Source organism: Pinus tabuliformis, chromosome X, assembly GCF_031772625.1.
Source record: "Pinus tabuliformis cultivar Carrire ecotype Pingquan chromosome X, CPIR1, whole genome shotgun sequence".
NCBI classification, from domain to species: Eukaryota; Viridiplantae; Streptophyta; class Pinopsida; order Pinales; family Pinaceae; genus Pinus; species Pinus tabuliformis.
The window spans coordinates 417,715,718-417,732,173 of NC_142308.1; positions in this window are offsets into that span (position 1 = coordinate 417,715,718).

The following is a 16,456-nucleotide window of genomic DNA, read 5'->3' on the forward strand; positions in this document are numbered from 1 at the left end:
TAGCAAACCCTAATTCTACCAGCTAGTCCTACTGATGCAAAGGAAAGAATGCAAACAACGAAAAGAGATGCCATTACTTCTAGGAAGGTAAAATGCATGTGTCTAAGTTATCACTATCTGAAGAAAACATCTTTTTGTATTTTTGATTAAGTTGTTGAAATTATCATGCATGTGCTTCTAACTAGTTTTCCACTGTGCAGGGATGGATCAAGGGATGAAATGCTTTGGGAAAGGTTGGGATGGTACAGAGAGAGTCTAAGGGATCCCCAGTATCCTTTCTGAGAGTCTCACAAAGTCTGGATGACATGCAACCGTGTTCATGAACTTCTACAGGAAGTCTGCAGGGGCTTCTACAGGAAGTGTTGTAAGTCTTCTACAGGATGTTCTGTAATTCTTCTACAGGATGGTTCGAAATGGGATTTTTGAGGATGGATGGTTGATGGAAGATGCATGGATGGTTATGGAGGTAGGATGGGGGTCTGAAGTGACCTAGGAACTGATGGATGGAGAGGTGAGATGATGTGGAAGGCTGACTTGCATCAACGAAGGTTTAGGCAATGGAAAAGCAAGAAGGTAGGGTTACGTGGCAAAAGAGCAGATGGGAGATGAAGAAACAGACTTGGTGATGGAGGAGCTGACCTGAACGAGGCTCAGATGAACGAGGAGGTGATGAAGGTGATAGAGATGCCCTGCACAATGCTTATTCAAACAAATCAATGAATTCTTGCAAACAAACCAAGTCCTAGCTAACTCAATCCAATTGTTAATGACTGAGTAAACAACAGCCTTGTTTGAAAAGAGAACCATATACATCACATGAGAAAGAACATGCCAAAATATCTAAATGCATACAAACTCCTACCAATCTATTATAAACATGAGAAGCTACTTGAACCATCAAAAGAAACCTAAGTAACAAAGCACGAATTAAATCTAAAGAGCAGATTTTATTTCAAGAACACAGCAAACACATAAAGATAAACAAGGGAGGTACTGGGCGCTTGAGATGGGCCCAACCCCAAGAACTACAGCCTCCCAAGAGCAATTTAGAGCTGGTGCAAAGCTGGATCCATCTTTATTAATCAAGAAATGAAAAGTACATCAAAACTGTCCATAAGGAGAGCTTGAGAATGAGCTGAAAGCAAAGCTAATCCATGGCCTAAAAATCGAACTACAAGCTAGCTAACTAATGGCTAAAACAAAATGACTAACTGGCTACAAAAATGACTACCAACTAGCTACCAAAAATGACCAACCACTAGCTAACCCAAAATGAGGGCCCAAGCCTTCTTATTTATACAATTTGAGGACCCAACAGTCCTCCTAAAAGTTAGGGACTTGGCTGCCCAAGACTTGGAGTTAACAGCAGTCCAACTTGACTTGCTTGGCTGCCCTTGAGCTCATTGATTTGGTGGCCTTTGAACTCCGAGCTGATGGTGGAGAATTCGAGGTAAGGGTCCATAAATGAGGGGGACACCTTCCTACAAATCCTCTAGCTTGTTCTCCCACGAATTTGGCTGCCAAGTGCTCATTAAGACCTTCAATTTTGTCTCCAAGTTGACCAACAAGGCTACACAAAGCACCCATTAGACTTGTTGGCATAATGACTAACCAAATTCACTCTATTAACATAAAAATAATAAAAAACATGCAATAAACAAATGAGAATGGTGGATTAAGTCAAATTAGAAGGTTGAATGAGCCCAAATAATTGTACATTTTTGGGGCTCATCACCCAGTTCATCCAAAAAAAATGTAATCAAATCATTTCTTTACTAGCCTTTGTAGCAACAACATACTCTACTTCCATCATTGAGAGTGAAACAACACTCTGCAATTTTGAAACCCAACTGGCAGTTGTTCCACGTACCCTATGGTGCTCCTACTGTTCTCTAATACCTACCATATCTGCATCAACATATCCATCTAGAGCAATGTTTGAACCACCAAAGCATAATGTTTGATATGTGGTACCTCTCAAATACCTGAGAATCCACTTCACTGCCATCCAATGTTCTTTTCCTGGATTGTTCATGTACCTGCTTACAACTTCCACTGCATGTGCAATATCAGGAATTGTGCAGACCATTGCATAAAGTAAGCTTCCAACTACTGATGCATATGGAAATTTAGACATATAATCCATCTCTTCCCGAGTCTTGGGATACATATCATTACTTAGTTTGAAATGGCTAGCCAAAGTTGTACTAACTGGTTTTGTATCCTGCATATTAAATCTTTTCAATACCTTTTGTATGTACTCACTTTGAGACAATGTTAATTTGCAATTTTCCTATCTCTACTTATTCTCATACCAAGGATTTGTTTTGCAACACCCAAATCCTTCATTGCAAATGATTTTGCCAAATTTCTTTTGAGCACATTTATTTCCTGCGCATTAGAACTTGCCACAAGCATGTCATCTACATACAATAACAATATAATATAGTTTCCATCATTTTTCATTTTGAGAATAAAAAAATGAATAGAGTGACATCTAGTATAACCTTGTTCATACATAAACCTATCAAATTTTAGATACCACTGCCTTAGAGCATGTTTTAAGCCATACAAGCTCTTCTTGAACCTGCACACTAGTTTCTCCTTCCCTTTGACCTCATATCCTTGTGGATATTGCATATATATCTCTTCCTCCAAATCCCCATGGAGAAAGTTCGTCTTTACATCTAATTGCTCAAGATGCAAACCTTCTACTGCTACTAGACTTAAAATAGTTCTGATTGAAGTCATTTTAACAACAAGAGAAAATATATCATCAAAGTCTATACCTTTTTCCTGTGCAACCCCCTTCACCACAAGTCTAGCTTTATACCTTTTTATACCTCCATTTTCTTCCTTCAACCTGTAAACCCATTTATTCTGCAATGTTGTTTTACCTACAGGAAACCTGACTAAGTCCCAAGTCTAGTTATTTACCAAGGAGTCCATCTCTTCTTTCATGGCTAGCTCCCACTTCTTCCCGGTTTCTACCTGCACTACTTCTTCATAACATTCTGGTTCACTAGAATCAGTCAACAATACATAATATAATGAAGGAGAGTATCATTCATGGGGTCTACTTATTCTAGTAGATCTTATAACACCACTTTCAGGTGTTTGAGGTGTCTATTTTTTTTTTTGTTCTGACTGTTGATCATTATGATTTTCAAGCACCTTTAACTTTTTTTGTGATCTCATCAAACACTGTGTATTCTCTATTTTATTTTTCCTATTTCTTTCCCTACATCTAATCCTTATAAAAAACCTTTTCATTGAATATGGCATTTCTGCTCCTAATGATTTTGTGATTTTCATAATCATATAAGTGATAACCAAAATCATTAACACCATATCCAATAAAGGCACATTTCTTTGATTTTGTCTCAAGCTTTGTTCTATTTTCTTTATTAATATGGACAAAAGCTTCACAACCAAAAGTCTTTAAAAATGAGTAGTTTACTTTTTTACCTGTCCATGCCTCCTCTGGAATACCACCATCCAAGGAACTTGAAGGCTCTCTGTTTATTAGATAAACATCAATATCTCTAGCATCTACCCAAAATTGTAAAGACAATCTTGCATGTAATCTCATGCACCTTTAATGCTCCATGATTGTCCTGTTCATCCTTTCTAACACACCATTTCCTTGTGGTGTTCCTGGAACTGTCTTCTCTCTACAAATTCCACGCTCTGAACAATACTTATCAAACTCTTTGCTGTAATATTCACCTCCATTATCTGATCTGGGACACTTAAACCTTTTTCTTGTCTCATTTTCAACCAAAGTTTTCCATTTCTTGAAAGTATCAAATACATCAGATTTATTTCAAATACAATAAATATAGGTTTTTTTGGTTGCCTCATCAATAAAAGTAACATAATAATGAGAGCCACTGAGAGATGATACCTGAGCAGGTCCCCATACATCTGTATGCACAAGCTCTAATTTTTCGCTCTTCTTTTCTTTCCCAACTATAAGGAATTTGATTCTCTTTTGTTTTCCATAAACACCATTCTCACAAAATTCCAAATCAACATGCTTCAAACCTAGCAACAAATTTCTTGAATGAAGAATCTTCATCACCTTCTCAGCCATGTGCCCAAGCCTATGATGCCATAGTATTGTCTCTGCTCCTATAGAGGTTAAAGCATTAACATAATTAGAAATACCATTGCATAAATACAATGCACCAACCTTTTCTCCTTTTGCTATTACCAGGGCTCCTTTAGTGACCTTCCAAGTTTTATCTGTAAAAGTATTTACATAGCCTTCACCTCCCAACTACCCTGTTGAAATTAGATTTTCTCCAAATCTGGAACATGCCTTACCTCCTTCAATAGCCATTGGTTTCCATTCTGTTGTTTTATGAAAACTTCATCCATTCCAATGATTTTACAGGTTTTATCATCACCCAAACGAACCTGTCCAAAATCTTCTTGAACATAATCATGAAAATGTTTCCTATCATGTGTGGTATGGAACGAGGTCCCTGAATCTACCTCCCAGGCATCAATAATATTTTCTAATGAAAGAATCAAATCATCTTGCAACACATCTCCTGTCACATTTTCTTCATGATTGTTTCCTTGTTGTGCATCTCCTTCTTTTCCCTTCCAAGACTTACAATATTTCTTCAGGTGTCCTTTATTCCAGCATTTCCAGCACACTATCCGCGATCTAGACTTGGATTTGTCTTTCCTTGGCTTACTGCGATATCCTGGGCTCTTTCCTCTTTCCATTTTTCTTACCCTAGTCTCTGCAGTCAAAGCATAACCTGATGTCTTACTGGAGCTTTTCCATCACATTTCCTTGTTAAGAATTGCATTGACAACATCATCAAACTTTAAAGCACTAGATCCAGAGATAGAGTTACTAATGACCATAACTAAACCATTCCAACTTTATGGCAATGAACACAGAAATACTAGAGCCCTAACTTAATCATCAAAATTTATTCCTACAGAACTTAACTTACTGGTAACCATATTAAATTCATTTAAATGATCAACAACAGATCGACCTTTTGACATCTTCATATCAAATAAATGTTTCATAAGAAATACCTTATTTGAGGCTAAGGGTTGTTCATATAGTTTCGCCAATTTCGACATTAAACCCTCTGTTGGCATTTCCTTTGAAATATTAAGGGTTATTGACGTTGCTAGGCATAGCCGTATTGCTCTAAGTTCCTTTCGATTAAGAATATCCCATTTTGTGTCTGTCATACTCGTCAGCTTCTTTGTCTTTCCGCTCAATGGTAGGTATAGATCTTTCTGATACATATAATATTCCATCTTCATCTTCCATAGTTGGTGGTTGAAGGGAAAGTACCCCTAGGGTCCTTTGGGCTAAGACTCTACCAGACTGAAAATTGCTTATACAAAGAAACATACACACACAGCCATCTTTTTTACTTTTAAGCAAATTCTAATGTTTAGGGTACATACCTAAGGTCCTACGTTCGAGAAGACCGTTAGGGTGCAAACCCTTCTTGGAGTTCCCTTCTTCTTTCTTTGACCTGCAAGACAAACAAATCAAAGAATACAACAGTACATGTATCGAAGTTTATATATAAATCATCTTTATGCTATAAAGTTAGTTATAAAAAATCTTTAAGTAACCACTTTCATAAGAATTCAACACAAGAATCTCATAAGCATAAAGAAAGATTATTCGGGAACAAAGACGTGTTTCTTTATATATAAAGGCAAATAAAGTACATATATCGGAAAGATATCACCTGAACACCTTCAGCAGGCTCCAAGCAAGCTTCCTCCCGGATTCGTTCCAGCCTCCAGCCTCCAACAAGAGCTCCTTCCAAGTCTTACTCAATGATGATGTCAATGATGAATGATCACCAATACACATGGAAACAAGGGTTTCCTATGCAAAATGGGGGAAGTGCAGGATACACCAAGGACTTCAGACCCGGTCTAAGGGAAAAATCTCAGCATAATAATCTTGCTCTCCTTTCTCTCTCCCCTTGGCCTTCCCTTTGATGTCTTTTTATACCCTCTCCAAAGTAGTTTTTTAGTTAGGAGTTGGTTGGGAACAGTTAGGCCACGGGCACTAACAGGTGATCCAGCAGGTAAACCCGCGATCACCGCCCGAAAAAGAGGAAATTATATATTTTTTTAAGTGTTTTAATAGATACACGCGGGTTGGGTATGACAGACCCGTGTGTACACGCGTTTAACACAGGGCAAAGTCGCGTATAGGGAATAAAACACTGTTTTTTAAATTTTTGGACCAGGTCTGGAAGGAGGGGTTGCCCTAGGCCATAAGTGCAGCATCACAAACCATAAGAGTGAGATTTGGAGCTATAACAGATGCCCCCTAATGTATGAGGTCAGAAGGGGAACATGATGGCCGAAATACATTAAGTAAGTACAAGGAAAGGAACTCTGCCGAAAAACCGAGGAGGACTTCACCAGAATTCAGCCTGCCAAGCCACCGAAAGGAGATCAGAAAGAAACACTGTCTGAGGCGGGCATACCCATGCTCAGGAAAAGTAAAGCATGTCCGCATATCAAGTACAAGCGGATCCACTAAGTATACAAGTATAAATGACTGTAAAATACATAATGGATCATCTGATCATAATGAGTAAGTACATGTCTGAATATCACATATAAAACTGTCAATGATGCTGAAAGATGCAACGGATCACTGAAATCAAAGACTGATCCCATAAGGTACCAACTGAACATGATGGAATAGGATGGTACTACACTGCAAACTCAGGTGCCAGCATATAGAATGTCGCCATGACTGACTGCAACATAGAAGGTGGAGTGGTATCAACTAGCAGCAACAGGAGCAACTGCCAAGTGAACCAATGAATGCTGATACAACCTGAGGTCTTCACCGACCGCCGTGGTACATTTCTACACCATGGGAATAAATGATCTGAAGTCGACCATGCGAGAAATCGTTTGATTACCGGTCATTGATGTATACCGTTAACAAACGCGAGACTACTCACCGATAATGATAATGAGTGTCAAGGTACCCAGTACAATCAAACAAGTGTGAATAGATGAGCTGAAGTCGAACACCTGTAAGAATCAATCAATCAGGAGACAATGATGGTTTCCCACTGTCGATAGCGAGGAATCTGCCACTAATGACTGCAAACCCCAAGGTACTGCCAAATGGACTCTAGATCTTTGCCCCAGAGCAATGAGTCGGAGTCGATAGGGAAAGATCCGCTAGAAGGAAGGCATTAAGGCATCCTCCATCAATCTAGCGCGAGTGTAACCCGTAGGCCAATAATGTGGAAGGAATCGGACGAAAAAGATGTAGTAACCCAACCGAAGTACGTTTCCGGCGTACACAAGATGTGGCTAGCGCACGGCAGAAACCCTCTGAACCAACCAATAATGAAAGCTGACACAGAGGCGAGGTATCCACCAATAGGGTCAAATGGAAACCAAGGTACTGCACGAATCCCAATGTGTGATAATGTATGCTGATGTCGAACACAAGGGAAACCACTCAGTCAAAGACCCATGATACTGATCGATGCTGAGCACAAGGTGACCTATCAATAATGAAAATAGGGCCAGGGTGCGGTCTCTAGGTCTGCCCTCAGAGCAATGTGTCGTTGTCGATAAGGACAAGACCCGCCAGCAAGAAGTCAATGGGGACCTTCTCAAACCGGCACGAGTGAAGGACCAATATAACTGATGTGATGATAGACATGACACTGACAACCAGGGATGGCCGACTGAAAAATGAGTCAAGAGACACCGCAGAAAGGCCGACTCAGGCTAACTTCCCTTGAACAAAAGCACGACTCAATGTGACTATGTGGCAGCATATAATGAATCTGTATAAGTTCGTCATGCAGGAGGCACGAACGAACCCTCCATATGATTGGAAGAGATAACCAATCGGGAGAGAACTGACTCGATAACAAGGTTATGGCTTACCTAAGTCAAACTAAATCCCACCCATGCGGAGGAGACTTTGTTTTGAGTGCTTTGTTCAAGGGCGACACGACTGACTCTAGCTGCCAACAATAAATGGAAATAATGTCCCTGTTCCCGCTCTTTTTGGAATATTTAATTTTTTTGTCTTTTTCTGATAAGCCGGAAAAAGAATAAAAGAATGCTATGGTACAGTGGAAAGAACGAGTGTCGGTGAAACAGATGATCTAGTTCCTGGGAAAGGAACGTTCCTATGCTCAATGCAGGGAGGTGAAAAACGGGTCAGTGACACTCAGAGGCATGTCCCTTCCACGGATCTGGGTATGTCAAGCTGCAGAGGTCAAGGGTATGCAAGGTTGATTTTTGCAGACGTCATGGTCAAAAGTGGGCTTAAACACGAGTCCAAGTGAAGCCGGCTATAGGCCAAAAGGTGCAAATGGTCAACATGCAATGCAGAAGTACAACTTAACACACATAGGAGCCTCTAAGGTATAAGGCCAGAACGAAGCGAAGAAGCAAAGAAGAATGAGTCTTCAACGCATAAGTCATGGCGGGACTACAGAGGACTCCCGAGCCTACTCAAAACGAAGCAGCATGGGCAACAAATGTCAGTGAGGTGCTAACTAGGATGCCCATGTAAAAGGATGGCTCTACCATCATGTCATGATTTAAAAAATCGGCGAGTGAAAATGGCTTGCGAACCATAACATGATGGGATCGACCCTACGGCAGATGTATCGGTCAAATGGAGGCTAGTATGCATAATGCAACGGAAAAATGGTGTCCCTAACCTATATGCCAGTGAGAACACGATACCTGCCATGATGGGTCAACAGTCATGGAACCGTCTCGAACCGTCGGAAAATGTCCAAAATGTCCTGGAAAACAACTCAATCTCGACATTCCAAGCTCCCAAGTTAAAAGTGACATGAAACCAAACAAAATAAAATTTTGAAAAAATTTTTCATTTTCAAAACTTATAAAAAGAAATTTTGGACTTACCATTTTCACTGTTTGACTTGGAGAGCAAATTGTGGAGCAAAAGGAGCAAACTTTCCCCGTGACATATTCAACCGTTCAAACTTGCTGAAAACTTCCAGGTAAGCACTAAACTTGTCTTGCAATCAATTGTGATAGTTTTTAGGAAGTTTAATTAATGTTTCACCGTTAGATTTTTGCAAAAAATTGCTCTGCGGCGTACACGCGGGTTGGATGTATATAAATCGCGTATACGACGGCCCTACACGCGACTGTGTATAGGGTAAACCGCGTGTGCGCAGCGAAATTTTTTTATACAAAAAACTAATGGATGAAAATGATTTTTTCTTCCAGGATGACTCTCACATGGCGTGAAAGAGAGCACTCAGCTGTAGATAATGAAGTTATGGACAATGATGAGGCATTAGATTCCTTACGGGGATGCGGATTGTTAAAATTCTTCAAATTGCCGAATATGAAAGCAAATGTGTGTCTGCTCGAGAGACTTATTGATTATTGGGATGTCGAGGAAGAAGCTTTTATGATTGATCAGATGCCACTCAGGATAGAAGTGGAAGATATATATTTCATCACGGGCCTTTCCCGAAGGGGAGAGGTAGTACACTCCCGGGGCAGGACCCGGAATAGTCTCAGCGTGGACGACTATGTACAACTTTACTGCCCAGGTCATCGGAAGGTCGGGAGTCAGATCTCGATCCCACACGTGGCGAGTTTGTCACTGCGGATAATCCTGTTCACCATAGCTCGAGTGAACGGGTCATCTTCGCTACATCAGGCATCACGGGTAAACATGAGCGTAGCAGTGGACTGTCTCACCACGGTGTTTGACTGGTGTACTCCTCTACTTGCCAACATGAAGGAGCAGCTTGCTTCTATCAGGAAGGGACAGACCAAGAACTTTGGGTACGGAACCATTTTATGCACGTTTTTCTTCGAGAAGGTTCCCGCACTTCGTCCCAGGGTAGCAGTTCCCATCAGTAGTCCACGTGATCCACGCATGGGCCGGTGGGCTGACTTGATGAAACGTCTGGGGGGTGGGGAAGTGCCCAGGAATGCATTCGACGACGACTTTTTTGCTTGGTGGGAGCAACAGATCATCGCCATAGACGACTACCCCTATGCTGGACTGGATTTCCGAGGAGATCCTGACCTAGTGTTGCCACCGGATGCAGCATGGGGCGAGATCGGTAAGATTTTTGATTTTTATGATTTTATGATTTTTAGGATTTTTCAAGCATAATGATGAACTTTGAAAAATATATTGTTTTGATGAGATTCAAATGACTAATATGATGATCATGTTCCAGACATTGGGCCTGTGCGACCAGATGGATTCCCGCGGCACGGACGGCGTGGCCGAGGAGCCGAAGAGGCGGCTGCGGATGCGGAAAGGACCCTCGCCAACGTCCAGCGACACTTGGCGAGATTGAGCTATCGAGTACCGATGGCCGAGATAGAGGACCTTCCTCCAGATATGCAGCGTCATGTGGTTGGGATGCCACGTGACTGGGTTCGCGTTTTTCGGCGCGTGGCCAATGCTATAGTTAGTTATTTAGCTGCTCATCCAGAGCCGAGGCATTAGATATGCCTGACATGATTATGGGCATTTGAGTCCCAATTTTGTATATTTTTGGACACACATATGTACACTCGAGACGCTTTGCGATATATATATATACAGTTTGACTTTTTGATGCATGATTTTATGATGATGAATGATTGATATGCCAGTCTAATGCTTGATTAGCGATAGAATCAGCTAACCAATTTTGAGATCTTGGAATGTGCAAATAATTAATGTAAATAAATGATCTTTGCAACAACCTCACCCTTAAATATTGGCGATATAATGATGGATCTCTAACCCGATAAATGTTATTTAACTGAGACACTATCAATTGAGAATCAAGATACACTACCAACGAGTCGATCCCATAAGAGATTGCCTCGGATAATAAATTGATAACAGCTGTATACTCGGCCATATTGTTTGAAGCAGGACCGATGCACACGCCTCTCGATATCATCAACTGACCAGTTGGGTAATAAAGTACCCAAGCTGCGGAAGCAAGATTCCGAGTGTGCCGACTAGCACCATCGGCGAATCCAAAATAAACCAAATCATCCATCAACACCTGCCAAAGCAGACCAAAAGTGCTGATATCAGAAAACGCTCGATAAGATATGTACAAATATACATAAAATACAAAGAAGCCATTGCCTGGTAAAACTAAGCAAAATACTTCTTTAAATAGAGCCCATTTCGGGGCTCGGCCAGCTTGTTTCCTTCGAAATCAATTAACTCATACGATCCTTTTTCTAAGACTCGTTTGATAATGAAAGGACCGTACCACATAGGCTTGAATTTGCCTGCCCCCAAGGCGTCCTTATCTTGGTCATAGACCAAGACAAGGTCACCTTCAGAAAAGACACGAGGACGGACAGACTTATCATACTGAGTTTTGACCCTTTTCTTATGGGCCTCATTCGTCGTGGCGGCATCTCGACGCTGCTCATCGAGATGTTCCAGGTGAACTAGGCGCTCCTCGAGACTCGAAGTCTCAGGAAGAAGCTCGACAGCCAATTTCAGAGATGGAATTTCACATTCAACCGGAAAGATAGATTCCACCCCGTAAACTAACTGAAAAGGAGTAAAACCAGTAGCCGTTTTAACGGAGGTTCGGTATGCCCAAAGAGCCGGATACAACATAATGTGCCAATTGGACCGATTTTTATCGATTGTCCGTTGGAGTATCGTCTTAAGAGTTTTATTGACCGCCTCGACCTGTCCATTGGCCTGAGGATAGTAAGGAGACGAATGCTCTTGACGGAAACCTAATTTAAAAGCCAATTCGGACATTAGCTGATTTTGGAAATGACTGCCATGGTCAGTGACAATCTCTCTTGGGATACCGAATCTTGAGATAACTTGATTGAAAAGAAACAAAGCTGCCGTGTCACTGTCGTTCTTATAAGTAGGCATGGCTTCAGCCCACTTTGTGAAGTAGTCTACAGCCACGATAATGTACTTGTGATTTGCCGCCGAAGGCGGATTACAAGTCGTAAAATCAATACCCCACTTAGTGAAGGGACCGACGGTGACAACGGGAAAAAGGGGAGCTGGATGCGCGCGCATCTTGCGAGTAAAAATTTGACACGGGTGACAGCGTTTTACCGCTTCCACACAGTCCTTAAAGAGTGAAGGCCAAAAGTAGCCGGCACGTAAGATGCGCTGGGCTGTAGCAAGCCCGGATAGATGACCACCACAAGCTCCACTGTGGCAATCATTAAGAACAGACTCTGCTTCCTCTAAGGTTAAACAACGTCGAAGAATTGAATCAACCCCTCGACGGTATAAAGTGTCACCAATGATAACATAGTTTTTAGCCAGGTGACGTAACTTGCGACGTTCATCCTTGGAGGAAGTAGAGGGAAACTTCGAAGTCTGGAGATAAACAATGATATCTCCATACCAAGGGTCTTGTGAAGAGATGAGGAATATATGTTCGTCGGGTAAACTTTCCTCATAAACTACATCTTCTCCACAAGGAAGCTCAGAAATTAGCTCCGCGAAGACCATAGATTTCTTAGACTTGGCGGACAAGAACTCGAGATCGAATTCTTGTAAAATGACTATCCATCTATTATATTTGCCCCCAATCACTCGCCTACTGAGGACAAATTGGAATGGATTGACCGTCGCTAAGACAAAAGTTTTGCGTAGCAAAATGTAATGACGGAGCCTCTGGACAGCATGGACTGCTGCCAAGGCCAACTTCTCAACTGGAGAATAGCGGAGTTCAGGGCCTATCAAGCCTCGGCTCAAATAATAAATCACGTGCTCGACAAGAGCATCGTCTTCCTGAACTAGAACCATACCAATGGTAGATTCTGCTGCAGCGAGATATAAAAGGAAGTCTCTACCGTAATCCGGTGGACTCAAAAGCGGGGCAGAGACTAATGCCTTTTTCAAAGCATCAAACGACCGCTGCGCAAAGTCGTCCCACAGGAATGGAACTCCTTTCTGTAGCAAACGCATGAACCCTTTAGTGATCTCGGCATAGTTTGCTATAAACCTTCTTAAGAAATTGGCCTTCCCTTGAAGACTTTGAAGTTGACGAATTGAAGACGGGGGAGGCAACTGAACTATTGCCTCAACCTTGAAGGGATCAACCCGAATCCCTTCATTGGAAACTATAAACCCTAACAACCGACCTGATGTAACCGCGAAAACGCACTTATTAGGATTCAACCGGATTTTGTAAAAACGACATCGCTCAAAGACTAATCGAAGATGACTAGGATGATCAGTTCTCTTTCGAGAACGAGCAGCGAGATCATCTAAGTATGCCTCGATGATATGTTTGATGTCGTGGAAAGCGTAAGACATGGCCCACTGAAAGGTGGCTCCAGCATTTTTAAGACCGAAGGGCATCTTTCGATATGCAAAGGTACCCCAGGGACATATGAAGGCCGTCTTATGCTGATCCTCAGGACGAATAGAGATTTGATTATAACCTGAGAAACCATCCATAAAGGAGAAAATCTCATTACCCGCACACTCGTCAATAATTTGATCAATAAATGGCGTGGGGTAATTGTCTTTTGGACAAGCCTTGTTTAAGTCCCTAAAATCGATGCATACGCGGATTGTTCCTTGCTTTTTGTCCACAGGGACTGGATTCGAAACCCAATCCGTAAGAGGAACAGGGTATATAAAACCCGCCCTTAGCAGCTTCTCAACCTCAGCTTTGATAGCCGCTGCTTTCCTAGGGTTAACCGGCCGAAGCCTTTGACGAATCGGTTTTGCGTTTTCGTACGTCTTGATCTCATGTTGGACTATAGAAGGATCAATGCCAGGCATTTCCTCATAAGACCAAGCAAATACATCACGATATTCCTTGAATAGGTCGGTGTAAATTTGAATTTCTTCAGGGGAACACTCACTTCCGATGAAGATATTCTCGATGATGTTAGGATCCTTAGAGATGTTTATAGGTATCGTTTTTGAGATTACCGACATGTTACCTTCGGCACGCACGTGTGTTGGAGCCAAAGGGTTCGACACCATACAAACATCACTACCAACGAGCTCGGAGAATCTAGATTCTACTTCCTGCAATGGAGGAAGAAAATATGAGCGATGGTGTAAGTCTTCCCAAGGTCGATCTATACCCATCATAATTTCGAGGATTGCTTCTTCAGAAGGTAGAACCGAATCTAAGCAGTCCAAGGCAGAGTTAGAATCAAAGCTCCAAGCGGGGGCCACATGACCATCTAGCTCCTCTTCGGAAAAGGGAGTAGAATGGTTATCTGCAGAGTCAACGATAGCCTGATATCTAAGCTCAGCTGCAGATATAGGAAATGCCATTCCATTAACTTGCCCTTCAACTAATGTGGTCGTAGGTGAAGGCAAGGTCCAAGGGTCGGAAAAATGATGAGTTCAGAAGAACTCCTCTCGAGAAGATTCCTTGGATGATGAAATAGCATTAATTCTTGCAAAAGGAGAGGGAAGATCAAACGTACCCATCAATGAGGAATACATCCCTACTCCTAAATTCTCAGTCGGCGGGCGAGGGTTATCCACCAAAGGAACAGTAGAGTCGGAGTTTGCTTGAGGATCGATTGGAGCATAGTCCAATTGATCAACCTTAACGATTTTCCCCTCATGAGGAAAGCAAATGACACGAAACAGAGTCGAAACAACGGCTTCCATCTCGTACACCCAGTTCCTTCCTAATAGGAGATTGTAGTCTAGGTTAGCATCTACGACTTCAACTTCGATATTAACGACCTTCCCTCCAACACATATAGGAAAGGCCGGGATAATCCCATGTGGCTTGTGAGAATGGCCATCAAATGCAGTTAAGACGGTTGGTGAAGGAACAGCTGAAGGTGAACCAATAGCCTTCCAACATGACATGGACATGACGCATGTGGAAGCTCCTTCATCTATAACGGTGCGAAAAATATTGATTTTCCGGTATGTTGACTTTACCTGAAAAGCCATATGATGAGGGAGTCTCTTTTTGACACTTGACATGTCAAAAGAGAGCACTAGAGAGTTAGCTGGATCGACTGCTCCAATGGCGGAGAGTAAAGCACTTCTCTGAGACAGACACGACTGGAGAACTTCCAAAGCGGACATAGCACATGGGCTTTGAGCCAAATCCTCCACAATGGAGTAATTTTGAGCAGCTCTAGCATTGGGGTTAATTGTCGCGCGTTTGGTGGAACCTTTCGGTATCCTAGGTACAGTCTCAACAGGAGGTCGCTCAATATGAAGGTCATTACTTCCGGGAACCGTTTTATCCTTAGATGTTTCGGCTTCACCATAATCACGTGACCGAGTAGTCACGTTAACGTTTGAACCCATCATAAAAACATTTGATGCTTTTTCCCCTTCCTGGTTGCCCCCTGAGGAGGTCCCAGGATTCGAATTTGCGCCAGCAAGAAGTTGCTGCCCTTGGGGAAACGGGTTAGTCAACACAGCTTGCGAACTAGAAGTCCCTTGCTGGGCTAACAAGCGCTGAGCGTCTTCGATTCTAGGGCAAAGATGAGTTAGATGGTCCCCACTGCATAACTTGCAAGGAAACTTGACTTTCTTTCTCGACTCACCCTTACCACCACCAGCGTTGTTGCCGGATTTAGTTGCATTGGGCTTCCCATCCGAGTTCTTCTTTTTACCACGTCCTTTCTTTTTCCCATTGGAATTTTGATTTCCTTTGGGGTTATCGGATTGGACGGCGTTAATGGAAGAATTTTGGGAAGCAGGAGGATTAGACATTGTGACTTGGTTGTTAGGAGCAGTTTGTAATGACAACTGCTGCAATTGATTCAACAAGTTCACTGTAGTCGAGTCTACAGACCCCACGATACCATCCGCATGCGGACCTGGCTTTGGCTTAGCTAAATCAACCTTAGATCCAGGAGCATCTGGCAAGTACTTTTGGAGGATCCCAGACTGAGAGTAGATCAGTTCTAATTGCTGGGCCCTGAAAATGGCTTGCTCCTCAGAATAGACCCCAGACATGGAGACATCCTTGGAGATCTCAGGTTGCAAAGACTTCAAAAACCACTCTAGAAGATACTCCGGAGGGATTTCGGCTTTAATGAGCCTTTTTCTCCGTCTCCATTCCTGTATGTGATCAGAAATGTGGGTTGCCTTATCCTGACGAAAGGTAGCCAGAAGTTCAGTTCCGGCATCATAGCGGACAGGCAACTGAAAGTGATTCAAGAAGATATTAGCTAAGTCTGCGAACGATGTAAAGCTTCCCCCTGGCAACTCTATGTACCATTTAGCCGCATTACCAGTCAAGGTGCGTTGAAAAAGTCTCAACCTAACCGAATCTTCGATGAGGGAGTTAGATGAGCACCACAAATGGAATGTGGTTACATGATCGCCCGGATCTTCACCACTCTTCCCTTCGAATTTTGGGATGTCCGAAGGGAGTTTAGTTGGGACCGGAGGCCAGGCCGGATTGTATCTGATAGGGTCGTTCGTTAGCTTAGTGAGATCTGGCAA